At 47.3% G+C, this 16,140-nt stretch overlaps 1 long non-coding RNA gene across 1 annotated transcript in view; it reads right to left on the bottom strand.

Annotated features, from left to right (window-relative positions):
• Positions 1 to 3,650: 3,650 nt before the first annotated feature.
• The window catches only part of LOC146007572 (uncharacterized), a 71,385-nt gene continuing 58,895 nt past the window's right edge, over positions 3,651 to 16,140 (bottom strand). Inside the window, exons 4-5 of the long non-coding RNA XR_014444354.1 lie at positions 7,884 to 8,007; positions 3,651 to 3,853 (exon numbers count right to left, since the gene is read on the bottom strand). This is a non-coding gene — a long non-coding RNA (uncharacterized LOC146007572). The remainder of the gene's footprint in view (positions 3,854 to 7,883; positions 8,008 to 16,140) is intronic.

Raw genomic sequence — 16,140 nt, 5'->3', positions numbered from 1 at the left:
TGGTTTTGTCCATCTAAGAAATATTTTGTCAGAAAGAATGAACTAGAATAAGGGCCTCAGTTCCTGCTGGAGCCTGCACAAAAATAGCCCTGATTGTAATCAATGTTAAAATCCTATGTAAAATCGGGTCCATTGTATGCCATTATAATGGCATACAATGCAACCAATGCAATGGACCCGATTTTACATAGGGAACAATGTTAAATGGCCCACCATACCCGATATTTGATTGTATACCCACCCTGATGGGTAATTTGTATGTGAAATGGCCCCCCATTGTTAACGCCACCCCACGATGAACGCCAACCTTTGACCTTTTCATACCCCCACTATCCACGTCGGCGTGAAGGCGATTTTATATAGTGTGGCGAGCGCAGCGAGCCACCGAGCCCGAATCGTGGCGAGCGCAGCGAGCCCCACGAGGGGACGCGTAATACCTGTGAAGTAATGGGCGTCCCCTCCCGGGGCTCGCTGCGCTCGCTACAGGCTCGGTGGCTCGCTACGCTCGCCACACTATATACAGTCAACTCCACGCCAACGTGGATAGTGGGGGTATGAAAAGGTCGGAGGACGCGTACTGCTGCGCTTGCCATGCTTCGGGTTGGCGTTGATCGTGGGGTGGCGTTAACAATGGGGGGGCATTTGACCCATCAGGGTAGGTATACAATGAAAATTGGGGTCTAGGGGGGCATTTTACATTGGGCCCAATGTAAAATCGGGTTTCAGGGACCATTTTACATTGGTTCCAATGTAAAAATCGGGTAGATCTCATTGCATGTGATTTGGTTGCATGCAACGCGATTTTTGCGGACCCGATGGATACAATTAAAATCGTTGGCGCCGTGCTAGGAAACAAGTACTGAAAAGACCAATTTTCAGGGCTGTGACCTCTCCCCCAGACTCCTGTACTTAATCCGATGCCTTGCACAGTGGGAGATTTTGGACTACATTTGGAAACCCCCCTCTAAAAATCCTGCATTTGCCACTGCTGCCAGTGGTGGAATTCTAATGTTGTGGGCAATTACCAGGTCAATAGCTATTGCATGCAGTCAGTGGTGCCGATAAAGGGGGTACTAATTACCAGTCTGATGGAGGGGCCCAATGGGGCCCCATTACCTGCCAGCAGCAGCTCTGCTCAATCCAGCACATGCTTCCATGTGCTGGGCTGCAGTGTGGCCAGGGTGGTGATTAAAGTGCTATTTTTCTCTAGATTTTAACTTAAGGGTGCATGGCCACACCCCCTGAAACGTACCGGGGCCCAGCGAGGCTCTGTACTACCCTGCGTGCAATAGGCTACTGACGTTGGCACCTCTTTGTTACACATCTTCATCATCCAGCACATTGGTCCTTTCACTTTTGATGAGCACAATTTCACCTTCCAGTTTTCAGTGGGGCTGATGCATGTAACGAGCACCTGGAAATGGGGAGGCCTTGGTACTTTTCTCATGTTTTATAGTAACACTTGTCCATATAACAGGACTATGATTTGTCACATGCTGTGCCGTGCAGTCCCCCAGTTATTGCAGGCGTTCTCCATCGTCACATTAATGCATATACACAGATGGAGCCCTCCCCAGCCAGCCTTCTCTGGAGAGCCATGGTGAGCCAAGGCCTATTGTTCTTAGCAGCAATACAATACATACAACAATACAGTACGGGATTAGCAGAGTAATGGGTACTTGTGTATTATCTGGGCGCCCGAATTTTTCTTTGCATGCCACTACTTAGGGCCAGCACAATCAAACTGCCTCAAGGCATCAAACTAGTAACAAGGGGGTAGATGAATGAAGCAGTGATAAGGGAGGAGAAGTGAGCCAGAAGGGGAAGTGGCCCATGGCAACCAATCAGCACTGAAGTAACCTCTATAATTTGCATAATATAAAATTATACAGAGCAGCTGATTGGTTGCCATGAGCCATTTCTCCTCTGTCTCACTTCTACTCCCATATCAATGCTGCATACTGTACATCTACCCCACAATCCCTTGTGTATTCCTTAAACCTAAGGAATACTAAGCCTCTAATGAGGTAACCTGGTCCAGTAGACATCACAATCATACCCCTTTTACACCGCCGAAAAATCCGGGTCAGCGGCGGGTCAGACCCGGATCCTCGGCGGTGTAAATGGGGGGTATCCGTGTCCATTTACACGGGTCCTCTACCCAGGTCCTGACCTGGGTAGAACCCGGATGGGACCCGTGTAAATGGCGGTGTAAATGGTCCCGCTGCGGGTCCAGGCACCCGCAGCGGGTCCACAGCGTGCAGCGCTGGGGAAGCTGTCCCCAGGTGCTGCGGGAGGAGGGGGGTCCCTGCGGCTACTGAGGGGAGATGGGGTACCTGTCAGCGGCCAGCCTAACACGGCGCTGCCACTGTTGTATCTCCCCCCGGCGGCCGGTCCTTGCGGCGGATGGACAGTCAGTGTCGGCGGTCCCTCTGGCGCAGGGGAAATAGTACTTTTTCCCCTGCGCCAGAGGGACCGCCGACACTGACTGTCCATCCGCCGCAAGGACCGGCCGTTGGGGGGAGATACAGCAGCGGCAGCGCCGGCAATCATAGTTTCAGGCTGACAGGTACCCCCTCTCCCCTCAGCAGCCGCAGGGACCCCCCTCCTCCTCACAGCACCCGGGGACAGCTTCCCCCCTCTACCCTCACAGCACCCGGGGACAGCTTCCCCCCTCTACCCTCACAGCACCCGGGGACAGCTTCCCCCCTCTACCCCCACAGCACCCGGGGACAGCTTCCCCCCTCTACCCTCACAGCATCCGGGGACAGCTTCCCCCCTCTACCCCCACAGCACCCGGGGACAGCTTCCCCCCTCTACCCCCTCCAAGCTATATAGATAGATCTATATATAGATATATAGATCTATATATATAGATCTATATAGATATATCTATATATATATCTATATATATCTATATATATATATATATATATATATATAGATATATATATATCAACAAGGAAAGGCAGGCTGACCCAGGTTCAGTGTAAATGGTGCAGACCCAGGTCCGACCCAGGTCGAAGTGCTGTGTAAATGCAGTATAAAGCAGGGTCAGACCCTGGAAACTCCAGCTTTCAAAGACCAGGGTCGGACCAGGGTTTTTGGTGTAAAAGGGGTATAAGTTTAGGCAGATTGTTGGGACCACATGTAAAGAGCCTTTTGGTTCTTTAAGGAAGAGGCAAGTGCAAGTCAGGCCATGTATGTGGAAACATGGATGCTAACCAAAGAAGAATAATACCCCTTTTACACCAAAATCCCTGGTCGGACCCTGGTCTTTGAACACAGGAGTTTCCAGGGTTGGACCCAGCTTCATACCCAATTTACACAGCACTGTGACCCAGGTCGGACCCAGGTCTGCGCCGTTTACACTGAACCTGGGTCAGCACTGCTTTTCCCTATGAATGACATAAAAAATATCCATTTTAGGACTGATAAACTGGCATCCAACTTTCCCTCAATGATTTGAAATAAAAATTAAAAGACATGACAAGTTACTGTAGCATTGAAAAATGTTGGTTTGTTTATTTAGTAAAATATTTTTCAAAAAGTTTTATTCAGTGCTCAAGCGCACATAGCGGTATAAAGGTGCAGCATCACCCATGTGCTCTCCCCAGCCCCCTCCCCTGCAGCAGCAGACCGAATCTCCCAAGTGCTCCCCCCCCCAAAAAAAAATAATAATAATAATATAAATGATACTGCATCCAATTATGATTTCTGTGGGCACTGCCCGTATCCTTCCTGGCTGCTGTCTTTTGCCACTGCAGCGCACTGTGGAAAGGCGTCCAGCACTTCTGGTATCCTTTCAACACTACCCGGATGTCCCAACCTGGGTTGGGACTATTTACACCGCCTGTGAAGGAATTGCATTGGCGATAAGTGAATTGTGACATCCTCTACTCCACAGTAATTAATGTACATTTTAGCCCTATTGTTCCCTATGTATGTCTGTATTTCCCAGGACTTTATTCATGTAAGCATTATACCATTGATACCATTTGCCCGTGCCCTGACAGGAAAAGGGTTATCATAAACTGTCCTCCCAAAAGGCAATCTCCACAGGGGGGTTTACAATTCTTTGTAAACCTCTGGGCTCTAGCAGACTTTGTGGAACCAGACACAGCAGGGGTTGGGAGCAGCAGTTGGACAACTGTGGATTGAAGGTGGGATATACCTTATGCTTGAATCCACCAATCAGGAACTTGGGCAACCCCACAGATGATGCGATCACCGTGGGAATTTGAAATGTTTTAAAAAGTGTTTTTTTGGTCAGACCAGGGGGAGCTGAAGGAGAAGAGAGGAGGAAGGAGGTTAGTCGCAGTCTTAAGGTTCAGAGGTATGCTCTACCTGTGTCTTGTGGAACGCCTCATCCTCGCTTCTGTGGAGTTGCCAGTGTTTTGTGGACTTATACAGTTTTCTGCTATCACAGCTGTGTGGATAAGTGATAGTTTGCCCTGTGGAACTGATCTGGGACTGTGACTATACAAGGACTGTCTGTTTGGGCCTGCTACCTGAATATCTTTCTACTCTGCAATTTACCTTTGCCACTGTTTATTGTCTATTTGTGCGTGCTGTGGAAAATAAACCGTTCTTCTGGTTTCATCTGCTCGGTGTCTGAGTGATTGAAGAACTCGTATCTTCACATCGCCCACGACCCAGGTCCAACCAGTGTTCAACCCTGGTCAGGACCTGGGTAGGAGACCAGTGTTACTGGACCTGGGTTGGCCCCTTTTACACCAAGGCTGACCTGGGTCCGACCTGGGTCCAACCTGGGTTATTCCTTGGTGTAAAAGGGGTATCGTTCACCATGTTATAGAATTCTCTAAAATCTAGGAGCCAGCATCAAGGATATATAGGTTAAGTATCCCTTATCCAAAATTCTCAGGACCAGAACGCATTATTCCATATTTTGGAATATTTTTACATTTGAATGAGATATCTTGCATTTATGTTGTATATGCACACGTGTGATACACACAAATAATATATCTGTGCATGAAACAAGGTTATAAAACATGAAACAAAGTCTGTGTACTATCTCAGGTACTGACTTGCACATATTTAGTGCCAGTTACATATCATGTCCCCAGTAGTGCCAGTTACATATCATGTCCCCAGTAGTGCCAGTTACATATCACGTCCCCAGTAGTGCCAGTTACATATCATGTCCCCAGTAGTGCCAGTTACATATCACGTCCCCAGTAGTGCCAGTTACATATCACGTCCCCAGTAGTGCCAGTTACATATCACGTCCCCAGTAGTGCCAGTTACATATCACGTCCCCAGTAGTGCCAGTTACATATCACGTCCCCAGTAGTGCCAGTTACATATCACGTCCCCAGTAGTGCCAGTTACATATCATGTCCCCAGTAGTGCCAGTTACATATCATGTCCCAGTAGTGCCAGTTACATATCATGTCCCCAGTAGTGCCAGTTACGGTACTTGTTTAGTTTCACGGTGGCAGCACGAGACGCTCTAGCTTGAATATTGGCAGCTTGCCAGCTGCCTAGCCACCTTACAGCATCAGGCTACTTGTTTATTTTCAGCGCGGCATCGCGTGCCGCCTTACGCTGACTTCTCCGTTGCAGGCCAGCGCTGCTACCCCTAACTTCTTGTCAAGTGAGCGTCTCTCACACAGCGCTTGTGCCCGCGTGATATGGGGATCATGATGGCGCCGGTAAAGAGTTACTCCATCTTTGTGTTACGTAGGAGCGTCTCAGATGCTCCAGCGGCGGCCGCACGAGCCCGCTCTAGCTATGAATCTTGCCAGCTTGCCAGACTGCCTTGACAGCGCAGATGTTGCCTAGTAACTGTATGAGCGCGCAGATGTTACCTAGTAACTGTATGAGCGCGCAGATGTTGCCTAGTAACTGTATGAGCGCGCAGATGTTGCCTAGACACTGTACTTAGTCAGTCAGCTCTTGTATTGTGTCCAAGCAGTAGCCGATTTTGCGTGTACTACTTGGACGCTATGGCGTCTAAGCAGCAGACGCAAAATTCAGACGCAGTGTCAGCACTGAGGTGCCGCCGAGTCACTACGCTGACAGGTCATTGTGGTGCCACAATGCACAAGAATAGAAGAGAGCGCACTGTGTTGATCTTTGTTATTATTTTACTCAGTTATTATTTAATTCAGTAAATACACAATAAAATCACAACTATAAATACATACATTTATGCAATAAAATATTAAACATCCGACTGTAACCACTTTGAGCCCATATTAGTATATTAGTAGCCAACGATAAATCATGGAAAGTTCCCGATTGGTTGGTAACAATGTAACAGTTCCCTTGTGATTTATAGCAGCTGTAATAACTGTTTATTGCTTAGAATCAATGTTCCTATTGGAGAAATAGAAGCATATTACCGGCTGATATAGATGAATGGATGCGGCGGAGGTCTGGCTTCCAGGTGTCCGCTACCACCGGTGTTGCTCCGACGGTATGGCAGCAGACACAGTGGATTCGGGTGGTGGCCGGTCTGCTGGCGACCAGCGTAGCTCCGATGTTAGGGAAGCCGGCGCTGGGAGCTGACACGGCTGCAGAATGGTTACTCACACCCGGGTGTCCAAGATGGAAGGACGCCTCTTATCACACCTTTTGCCGCTATCAACAGGATCATATGGTAGGTTGAATTGGGTCAGTCCGGCAGTAATTAAAACTTGGCAATCAGATGGTGGCAGTATGGGCTATCCAAATTGCAGTGGGTGACGGAAGAAGATAAAACTTGACGCGTTTCTCCGTCTATTGTGACTCTGAAGGTTTCCTCAGAAGAGGTAGTTGGTGACACAATGACCTGTCAGTGCACAGATGAGAGTGTATCGTTGCATTGCTGCTGTAGCATCTGAGACGCTCCTACATATCACAAAGATGGAGCGCCTCTCCGCCGGCGCCATCATGATCCCCTCTCCACAGGAGACAGGATATCATGCGGGCACAAGCGCTGTGTGAGAGGCGCTCACTAGGCTTCACAGGAGCTTAGGAGTAGCAGCGCTGGGCTGCCTTGGAGGAGTCAGCGTAGCACGCTGATAACGTACATTACAGAAGTAAGGCGGCGCGGGTTGCCGCCCTGAAACTAAACAACTACGCTGCCAACAACTAAGCTACGCTGATAGCGCAGCTTAAACAGTTTGGTAAGCTGCCAATATTCAAGCTAGAGTGACTCGCGCTGCCACCGTGAAACTAAACAAGTACCCCAGTTACATATCATGTCCCCCAGTAGTGCCAGTTACAGATGTACCCAGTAGTGCCAGTTACATATCATGTCCCCCAGTAGTGCCAGTTACAGATGTACCCAGTAGTGCCAGTTACATATCATGTCCCCCAGTAGTGCCAGTTACAGATGTACCCAGTAGTGCCAGTTACATATCATGTCCCCCAGTAGTGCCAGTTACAGATGTACCCAGTAGGTTTTTAGCACACACACACAAAAAAAAACAACTTTACATTCTCATACCTCCCAACCGCGCGAGCGTCCGAAAAGGGGGCGGGGCGTATGCAAATGAGGGTGCGGCTTATGCTAATTAGTCGCGACCTCATTTTCATACGAGAATAGACGCTGTGCGCATGCGCACAGCGTCTATTCTACTAGATTGGGGGGTCTCCCAACTGCCACCCCCCGCAGCGGGACAATGCCTGCCGCGGGTGGGACAGCGGGACAGGACCTGAAAATCGGGACTGTCCCTCTGTAATCGTGACAGTTGGGAGGTATGCATTCTGGAGATTATGGTTTTTGGAATAATTTGGAGAACGGATATTTGGATAAGGGATACTCAACCTGTAATTATATTATTACTTAGATCCGTTCCAAAGAAAGTCATTGAATACTGTAGTTCTAAAATTCCTGGCATAATACAGAGACCTGGGTATCAGTGACTTACACCAGGAGCATAGTCTGCAGCAGTGGCACCTATGACGCTGCTTTGTCCTCATACGATGGAAGATGTTGTTCTCCTCCTCTAGAAGGGAATGCCGGTCTGTGGTACACGGAGCATCTACCGGAACCTGCAGATGCAAGATGAAGAATTATATTCTAAAACAACACTGGGCACAGTGGTGGGGGAGGGGATCTATGGGCCTGCAACCAACAGTGGCTTGTTGGCTTAGCTAAGACATGTAGGGGCTGAACAACACACAGTAGGAAGTACTCGGGAGCTGCAGTAGGTCTGGTTTGCATATCAGTGCTGATATACAGACCACACTGTGCTAGCAGCACTACAGCAGACAGCGACACCCCAGGCAGGGAAGAGGAACTGCATGGGTTTTCAAAATTGGCGGGTGCTAGAGTGAACACTAGCTCTGTGTCCACTTACTGACTAGTTCCCAGGCAGGTTCATGAGGGTCCCCCTTGGCAGCACGCTACGCAGTGACACGCATAGTATATTACATTGCTTTCTCTGCTTGGGTCACGCCTCCTGAATTTGGCTACACCTCCCTCCGTACCCGGCCCAAGGAAGTCTCTACCGTCATGGAAGGACACTAAATGACTGTAATCACCAGTAGGTCAGACATGGCGACTGTTGTGTCAAGACTGAAAAATGCTAAAATGTATATTTTCACCATTAATACAGATAAGAGACTGACCACAGTCCCCAAAACCCCCATCAAGCAGAGGAAGAGCTCATTACAATAATCCCCCGAATATCATAACTCTCCGCGCCCCAAAATCTATTACACCCTCAGATAGTGCCCACTCACGCACATACACACATCTGTGCTCTACTCATCCCTACATAACAATGCATATACATTACATACAGCAGAACCTAGGTTACAATTTACACACACACACAAAACATAAAGTGGAGAGAGATAATGTGCCAGCCAATGAGCTTCTACCTGCCGGGTTACCGACTAGGTTTGGAAAAATGACAGTTAGGAGCTGGCAGTTTATTACTCTCTGCTTTATCACTTTTTTTAAAGCTTAGTACATCCGGCCCTACGTGTTGTTTCCGAGAAGGATGTAATGTAGGAAGATTGCGCCTAGTTATGGGCTTGACACCATACAGCAATACTGATATCTACACCTGTATGGATTCATTACATACTGTAAACCAGCTGAACCCTTCTCCAGGCCAGTGCTGATGTCTAGTGGTGATGTCACAGTCAGTTAGACAGCGCATTGTGACATCACACACATAGAATAATCAGCTGCTGCCACAGCAACCTCACTTCTCAATACGAGTTGCCAGTGGAAGGAGCTTTTTAGAGAGAGAGAGAGTGAGAGAAAAAAAAAACTTAAAAAAGAAGACCTACAATTCTCATCCTGAGACTGAAAATGTCTGTAGGTGGGAAGAGTCCTCCGGGCCTCCCTCTACTCATAGAGGAGGAGATGGCCGAGGAGTCTTATTTACAAATGGTCACTTACCACACTGTGACTTATGACACCATGTTCACATCCCCTGGTGCAGGAAAGGTGGTTTATTACACAGGGGATGATGATGATGAAGAGGAGGATGTCACCACAGAGCTGTATCTCTGTGAGGAAGACCAACGTCCTAGCCTCACATCCATAGAAGAGGAGGAGATGGCCGAGGAGTCTTATTTACAACTGGTCACTTACCACCCTGTGACTTATGACACCATGTTCACATCCCCTGGTGCAGGAAAGGTGGTCTATTACACAGGGGATGATGAAGAGGAGGATGTCACCGCAGAGCTGTATCTCTGTGAGGAAGACCAACATCCTAGCCTCACATACATAGAAGAGGAGGAGATGGCCGAGGAGTCTTATTTACAACTGGTCACTTACCACCCTGTGACTTATGACACCATGTTCACATCTCCTGGTGCAGGAATGGTGGTGTATTACACAGGGGATGATGAAGAGGAGGATGTCACCGCAGAGATGTATCTCTGTGAGGAAGACCAACGTCCTAGCCTGACATACATAGAAGAGGAGGAGATGGCCGAGGAGCCTTATTTACAACTGGTCACTTACCACCCTGTGACTTATGACACCATGTTCACATCCTCTGGTGCAGGAATGGTGGTCTATTACACGGGGGATGATGAAGAGGAGGATGTCACCGCAGAGATGTATCTCTGTGAGGAAGACCAACGTCCTAGCCTCACATACATAGAAGAGGAGGAGATGGCCGAGGAGCCTTATTTACAAATGGTCACTTACCACCCTGTGACTTATGACACCATGTTCACATCCCCTGGTGCAGGAATGGTGGTCTATTACACGGGGGATGATGAAGAGGAGGATGTCACCGCAGAGATGTATCTCTGTGAGGAAGACCAACATCCTAGCCTCACATACATGGAAGAGGAGTCGATGGCTGAAGAGTCTTATTTACAAATGGTCACTTACCACACTGTGACGTTTGACACCATGTTCCCATCCCCTGGTGAAGGAAAGGTGGTCTATTACACAGGGGATGATGATGATGAAGAGGAGGATGTCACCACAGAGCTGTATCTCTATGAGGAAGACCAACGTCCTAGCCTCACATACATAGAAGAGGAGGAGATGGCCGAGGAGCCTTATTTACAAATGGTCACTTACTATCCTGTGACTCTTGACACCATGTTCACATCCCCTGGTGAAGGAGAGGTGGTGTATTACACAATGGATGATGAAGAGGAGGATGTCACCGCAGAGATGTATCTCTGTGAGGAAGACCAACGTCATATCCTCACATACATAGAAGAGGAGGAGATGGCCGAGGAGCCTTATTTACAAATGGTCACTTACCACACTGTGACTTATGACACCATGTTCACATCCCCTGGTGCAGGAAAGGTGGTCTATTACACAGGGGATGATGATGATAAAGAGGAGGAGGATGTCACCGCAGAGATGTCTCTGTGTGAGGAAGACCAACGTCCTAGCCTGACATACATAGGAGAGGAGTCGATGGCTGAAGAGTCTTATTTACAAATGGTCACTTACCACACTGTGACGTTTGACACCATGTTCACTTCCCCTGGTGAAGGAAAGGTGGTCTATTACACAGGGGATGATGATGATGAAGAGGAGGATGTCATCGCAGCGATGTCTCTAGGTGAGGAAGAAAGATCTCCCAGCCTGACATACATAGAAGAGGAACTGCCAGAGGAGGGTGCAGAGACGTCACTTCCAACGGCCATATTCTGTACTGGCGATGCCAATGGTGAAGGTGACGGCAGGGACACAGTTACATCTGATGCTGGGAAACATCTCCACATGTCCAGCCCCAACATCCCAGACCATGGATATATGGATAAGGTCAGTGCAGGAGAAGATCTCTGCAGTGGTGAGAAAGGTGACAAAGTCATAGTAATCCATGGTACTGATGCAGATAATTGCCACCCAGAGGTGAGGGATGGATGGGGGGATAACACATCTTCAGGCAAAAAAAGACCTCCCAGCCTCAATCTGATGAGAGAGATCCAGCCACTCAAAAATGGTTTCCCTGATGTTCTTGGCACCACCACCAAGAAGACTTCTCCTGGCCATGAAATCCTAGATGAAGCCACCAATGATGTTTCCATGAACAATAATACCAAAGCCTATGTGAAGACCGGGGTCCAGACCAAGCTGGGCAGGAAGTGTAAGAAGGTCGACACTGAGGTAGCCAGAAACATGGTGGCACAGCCCAGATCTGCTTGGGGATGGCTTGGAACAATGCTGTGTCTGACCGTACATCACCTCACCACCTTACCGGTGTATGTAACATCTGTGTACTAATTATTTACCATCGTACAATACCATCTGTATAACATCTGTATAACATTAATACCAACCGTGTAACATCTAACAAATATATACCATCATAATATAACATCAACAATCGTGTCTGCGTGGTTATTGTTTGTGTCCGTTCTTGCACCCACTGCCATGTTTGCTGGTTTTGGTTCCAATCGCCGCTATGTTATTTAGGTATGAGTACAGGGGCCTGGTAAGGTGACAGGGTAATGCCCTGATGCATATGGAGGACTACCCTAAGATCCCCCCCACCCTGTGCTGAGCTGTGGAAGATATCTGCGTACAAACAACCTTAGCACATCACTAATGCTGTACGTAACATGGTGTTATTTATTTACAGTGTCTTATATAGCGCAGCAGATTCCGTTACAGTGTCTTATATAGCATAGTTACATAGTTACATAGTAGGTAAGGCTGAAAAAAGACTTGCGTCCATCTAGTTCAACCTGGTATAGATATCCATTGCTGATTTGGTAGGTTCTGGTATTTTACAGACAAATTATATTTCTTATTTGTACCCATGGATGTTTTTCTCCAGTAAATGTTTGTCCAACTTTGCCTTGAACGCATTTAATGAGCCAGCCGTTACCACCTCTCTGGGAAGAGAGTTCCAGAGTTTGACTGTTCTGACCGTAAAGAAATTCTTTCTACTAGCTGAATGAAATCTTTTTTCTTCTAATCTATACTCATGCCCTCGCGTCCTAGATTCCTTTCTAGTAGAAAATAGGGTGTGTGACAGTTCCTTATATTGGCCCTTGATATACTTGTACATGTTGAGCATGTCCCCCCTTAAACGTCTCTTTTCTAATGTAAATAGTCCCAAATTGCTTAATCTCTCCCCGTAGCTTAAATTCTCCATTCCCCTAATAAGCTTTGTTGCACGCCTTTGGACTTTTTCTAATTCTATGATGTCCTTTTTATAGTGTGGGGCCCAGAACTGTACTCCGTACTCTAGGTGAGGTCTCACCAATGCTTTATATAGTGGCATAATTACCCTTGAGTCCCTAGTTTCCATTCCCCTCTTAATACATGCCAGAATTTTGTTGGCCTTTTTTGTAGCTACATTACAATGGGCACTACATCCTAGATTGCTGTCTATTTGGACTCCTAGATCCTTTTCAAGTATGGAATTACCCAGTTCCTCTCCGCTAAGGTTGTAACTTGCACACTGGTTGTGTCTCCCAAGGTGCATAACCTTACATTTATCTACATTGAACCTCATCTTCCATTTTTTTGCCCACTCATCTAGAATTGCAAGATCATTTTGAAGCATGGTGACATCTTCTGGTGATTTGATGACTTTGCTAAGTTTTGTATCGTCCGCAAAGATGGATACATTGCTGAGTAACCCTATCCCAATATCGTTAATAAAAATGTTAAACAAAATGGGCCCCAAAACCGAACCCTGGGGCACTCCACTTAGTACCGGTATCATATCTGATACGGCACCATTCACAACCACTCTTTGTTCTCTATTACATAGCCAATTCCCTACCCATCTGCAGATATTTTCACCCAATCCTAGGTTCTCCATTTTATTAATCAATCTCTTGTGTGGGACAGTATCAAATGCTTTAGCGAAATCTAGGAAAATCACATCTACAGCATTTCCATTATCGAGGTTTTTGCTAACCTCTTCATAGAACCCTAGTAGATTAGTTTGGCATGAACGATTTTTCACGAACCCATGTTGGTTAGTACTGAGTAGACGGTGATGATCTAAATATTCCTGGATACCATCCCTTAAAAATCCTTCAAATAGTTTACCCACAATTGATGTTAAACTAACGGGTCTGTAATTAGCGGGATCTTCCTTTTTTCCTTTTTTGAATATTGGCACTACCTCTGCACTATAGCGCAGCAGATTCCATTACAGTGTCTTATATAGCGCAGCAGATTCCATTACAGTGTCTTATATAGCGCAGCAGATTCCATTACAGTGTCTTATATAGCACAGCAGATTCCATTACAGTGTCTTATATAGCGCAGCAGATTCCGTTACAGTGTCTTATATAGCGCAGCAGATTCCGTTACAGTGTCTTATATAGCGCAGCAGATTCCGTTACAGTGTCTTATATAGCGCAGCAGATTACGTTACAGCATCTTATATAGCGCAGCAGATTCCATTACAGCGTCTTATATAGCACAGCAGATTCTGCTACAGTGTCTACAGCGTCTTATATAGCGCAGCAGAATCCGTTACAGTTTCTTATATAGCGCAGCAGATTACGTTACAGTGTCTTATATAGCGCAGCAGATTCTGTTACAGTGTCTTTTGGTTATAATGTATGTACATGTAGACACATAGAAAAACTGAATGTAAGAGACAATGGTGCTGGTCAAGCACCACAATTATACCTCTAAAAATGCATATACATATAAACACACATGTATACACACACACACACACACACACACATATATATATATATATATACAGTATATATATATATATATGGAACAAAGAGTGGGGTACCCTTTCAATGCGCTAGATAAAGTAGATTGGGCAGCACTCTGTCAGTCCCCCCTGTTAGCGGGGGAAGTGGGGAATAGAAGAAAAAAGATAGAAGACAGAGCGCGCCACTATTTTATGGAGATCCACCACCAGAAGGATCAAGAAAATATATCGACAGGTCACTGTACAACAGTATTTAATACAATTAATTTAAAAACAAAGTAAAAACATTTGGTACTCTTTACCTAGAACGGCGCCCATCGCGACCATCGAATGCACTAAAAATCGGGTGCGACGCGATGCCCGCGATTTCCCATAGGGACCAATGTTAAAAATGAGATTGGACCCGATTTTAGTGTTCAATGCCTCAATGCCCGCGATTTTTACATAGGAAACAATGTTAAATGGGCCACAGAGCCCTAATAGTCACCGTGAACTGTGAAATGGCCCCCACAATTGTTAACGCCACCCCACGATCAACGTCAACCCGAAGCGTGGCGAGCGCTGCGAGCCCGCGAGGGGCGGCGGTACGCGTCCTCCGACCTTTTCATGCCCTATTATCCACGTCGGCGTGGAGTTGAGAATAGAATAGTGTGGCGAGCGCAGCGAGCCACCGAGGCCCGAAGCGTGGCGAGCGCAGCAAGCCCCGCGAGGGGACGCGGATACCTTCACAGATATACGCGTCCCCTCGCGGGCTTCACAGGTGTCCGTGGCGACGCGGACACCTGTGAAGCCCGCGAAGGGACGCGTTTACCTGTGAAGGTATCCGCTGCGCTCGCCACGCTTCGGGTTGACGTTGATTGTGGGGTGGCGTTAACAATTGTGGGGGCCATTTCAGAGTTAAAGGGCAGTATTAGGGCTCTGTGGCCCATTTAACATTGTTTCCTATGGCCAAATCGCGGGCATTGAGGCATTTAACAGTAAAATCGCGGTCAATCACCGTTTTAACATTGATCCCTATGGGAAAATCGCGGGCATCGCGGGCATCGCGTCGCACCTGTTTTTTAAGTGCCCGCGATTTTTTACCCCCGACGCCCGCGATTCTAGGTAAAGAGTACCAAACATTTTTGCTTGTATGCAGTCAGTTGGTCGAATCGATATAATCAGGAAAAAACACCCAACGCGTTTCGTCAAAAAAAAAATTACTTCCTCAGGGGTAACTTTCTAGGTGGTGGAGAAAGGCCATATTACTAATTTAGTATATACACAATTAAGTAGTTACTTTTTCAATACTGAGAATGTACATACCCTTAGGTAAATGGATAGTGAATGTAAGTTTTCACTCCGGATAGCGGTCTTACTGACAAACTGTACAAACGTGTGCAAATGGATCCCTTGGAGATCTTAATGCTGGTATCCAGCTGCAACTATAGCATAATAATAGAGTATACAAAGAAAATAAAATACTGTACTCTATTATTATGCTATAGTTGCAGCTGGATAAACCGCCAATGCATCTACCTGGCTACCCCGCTAGTGGGGAGCCAGGGTATACGTATCCCTGCCATGCTTGTGGCTGAAGGAAGTCCGCGAGGCACGCTGCATGCAGCGGCGACCGGATTCTCTGGTACAGTGGTCCCCTTGCAGGCAGGTAGGGCAGGGTGCTACCTGCCTGTCTGACCACGCTGTACTCTCACAGAACTGAGCCGCGCTGTACTCTCACAGAACTGAGCCGCGCTGTACTCTCAAAGTACTGAGACGCACTTTTAGAGCAATCCCACCTGGTTCCCTGCTAACAGGGACCCGGGGGCATACTTACCCCTGTCTTGTAGCTGTTGTACACGCCAAGGCTTGCGGTCCGTGAGGCGCGCTGCATGCAGCGGCGACGGGGACCCCGGGACAGTGGTTCTGGCAGCCGGGTTCCGGAGGCAAGCTGCAAGCAGCTGCAACCGGACCCTGAACAGCGCCCTCGTCGCAGGCAGATAGGGACAGGGACTATCTGCCTGTGTAGATCTTAAAAATCCGGAAAAATAAAGAAAAAATTAGA

This window comes from Crinia signifera, chromosome 6 (genome assembly GCF_055691185.1).
Source record: "Crinia signifera chromosome 6, ASM5569118v1, whole genome shotgun sequence".
Lineage (NCBI taxonomy): Eukaryota > Metazoa > Chordata > Amphibia > Anura > Myobatrachidae > Crinia > Crinia signifera.
Note: the sequence above shows the minus strand (reverse complement) of the source record. Positions and strands in the feature narration are given on the sequence as shown.